Here is a 2,941-nt window from a genome sequence, read left to right as displayed (position 1 = left end):
ATATATAGAATCAGTATTTCAAAGAGATGCCTCCACTCCCAAGTTCATAGTTATTATAGCCAAGATATAGAAACTATCTGAGTGTCTATGGACAGATGGATTGATAAAAAAATGTAGTAAATACTAAAATGAATATTATTACACCTTAGAAAGAATGACATGCTGCCATTTATCAAAACATGAATGATCTGACAGGTATTAAACTAAGTGAAATAAAATATTCGTAGAAGGGGAAAGCAGTTCATGATTCCACTTCTGCTCATAATGTAAAATAGTCAAATTCATACAATAGCAGTTTCCAATTGCTGGTGTAGGATGGAATTAGGAATGTAGTCAATAACTATAAATGATTAATTTTAATAGATGAATAAGTTTTGGATATTTTCTATACCCTACAGTAACTACAATTAACTATATAGCATTATACACTTAAATATCTGTTGAAAGACTCTATTTCATGTGGCATTCATACTAAAAATTCCAGAAATGAAAAGGAAAGAGAACAAAGAAAGTCTTTGATCTCACCAAGAATTTACAAAACAAGAATAAACAAAAGGATACAAGGAAACTGGGAAATGTTGGTATGTCTGTTACCTTGATGGTGCAATGATCTCACAGATGTGAGTGTAGGTACAAACTCATCACATAGTGAACATTAAATATATGCATTTAGTGTATGTCAGTTGTACAAGAAAAAGATGGTAAAATGTTTTCATTATTCTGTTTGTTATGAGGATATAACATTCTTTTATTTGGCCTAAGCATACTACATCATAATAGTGAAACAATATGTCAGACCCAGTCCAAACAATTAATTATGTAGATGTGGGGGTGACAGCCAGCTCAACACTGGCATAATCAACCCAGAGAACATAAAGATTCATCTTGTTCACCTGGCAAGTGCTGGGGTCTTGGTCACTGGGGTGCTCCAAACACTTTTTTTGATGGGGGGAAAGAGATAGAATATTTTATTTTGCCCAGAAATTGTTGCTTAAAGTGCATCCTTCCTGAACAATCACCTCATTTTCCCTTTGCAGCCTCAGGAAATGACATGGTGAATTTTAGATCTTGAAATAGCATAAAAACATAAATGAAGGGCCTGTAAGAATTTCTACTTTTGGTGACTCAGGAATACTTAGATCTTGGTATTCTAAGTAATTCCATTTATAGAGTTGAAAGCTTATATTTTGAGCAAAGTTTTATTAATTCTCTAGCTGATGAAAAGATAGTAGAAATTATTTTTTAATTGACCACTAAATTAAAAAAATAATATATGAATTCAGTCTAATTAAATAAGAATCCAATGATTTATTAGATATACTTATGGGACATACTGAAGGCTCCCTTCATTTCTCCTCTCAAACTCTTATCCACTCTTGGGATATAACAGGGTTTGGATTTAACAAGCCTAGAGTGCATACCAGTAACGTTTTTGTGTAGGAGATGTGTATGTGCAGTACTCCTCACTTCCCATATCAACAGTTTCATTTTTTGCTCCCACTGTTAGCTTTGGCCTGAAAGAAGGGTAAGTATAGTAAAATTAAAGACACAAAAAGATGAGAGAGAGAGAGAGAGAGAGAGAGAGAGAGAGAGAGAGAGAGAGAGAGAGAGAGAGAGAGAGAGAGAGAGAGAGAGAGAGAGAGAGAGAGAGAGAGAGAGAGAGAGAGAGAGAGAGAGAGAGAGAGAGAGAGAGAGAGAGAGAGAGAGAGAGAGAGAGAGAGAGAGAGAGAAAGAGAGAGAGAGAAGAAAGGAAGAGAGAGAAGAAGAGGAGGAATTCAGTGTTACAACACATAGTTATTATTTCATTATTCTTTATTATTGTGAATCTTTTACTGTGCCTTCTCTGTAAACTGAACTTGACGTTAGGTGCTGTATGTTTCTAGAGAAGAACATCATGTATAGAGTTTGTTATTCTTTGTGGTTTCAGTTATATCTGATGGATCTTGGACCATAATCTTATGGATAAGGACTAGTTCTGTACCAATATACATATCATTTGGGATTTCATTTTTATTTCTTTCTTGTGGTTTGCTATTTTCAATTAAATGGATGTAAAATGTAGGAAGAAGCCCCCTTCTGCTTCTTTTTTCCTGTGACTTTCTTTTTGCACTCTCTCTCTCTCTCTCCCCGCTCCCTCCCTGATTCCTTCCCTCCTTTCCCTTCTCCCTCCCCTCTTTGTTTCCTTCTCAGTCTTTTCTTTATCTGTTTCATTTCCAGGTCTCCAGGCATTTATATAAGTCTATTTGCTTTTTCATCTGTTATTGTGACCTGAGGTCTTGAGATAATCATCCCAGAAAACTTAAATATTCAAGTCTTGCTCACTTAACAAGTGCTGGGATCTTGGTCGCTGTGGTGATCCATACACTTTTTTTTTTTTTTTTTTTTTTTTTTGGTAAAAGCAATGGAATATTTTATTTTGCCCAGGGATTATTACTTACAGTGTATTCTTCCTGAATAATCACCTTGTTTTCATTGCAGTTTCAGTAAATGACACAGTGAATTTCAGACATCAAAATATCTTAAAAAGAGATTTTTGTGTTTTTATTTAAACTATAGGAGTAGATTTGAAATGCCTATTTATGAAGATTATATGTACAAAATGGTGGTTCAATAGAGTCTTGGAGATGAGTAACAATCATACTGGCTCAGCTACATTCTTTTTTGTACATTCCTTATACTCTGCATATTTCATGATGCATGTATCCTTAAGGATGATAATGAAGACATTACATAAATATTCACTATCCATGAGAAGACATGTCTTAAGCGCATTCATCATAATGTTAATGTTAGTCAACTCTAAATTAGTCTGGCTTTACCATAATTCTATGTAAAACCAGAAGTTTTTGCAAACAGAGCTAGGAGATGGCAAAGTTAGATCTTCATGTTCAAAGCAAGTGTCTCCCTAAGGAAAGAGTATACCTATGTGGAAATAAAAAAG

Source organism: Fukomys damarensis, unplaced genomic scaffold, assembly GCF_012274545.1.
Source record: "Fukomys damarensis isolate Sample0158 unplaced genomic scaffold, DMR_v1.0_HiC HiC_scaffold_17, whole genome shotgun sequence".
In the NCBI taxonomy this organism is placed as follows: domain Eukaryota; kingdom Metazoa; phylum Chordata; class Mammalia; order Rodentia; family Bathyergidae; genus Fukomys; species Fukomys damarensis.
Note: the sequence above shows the minus strand (reverse complement) of the source record.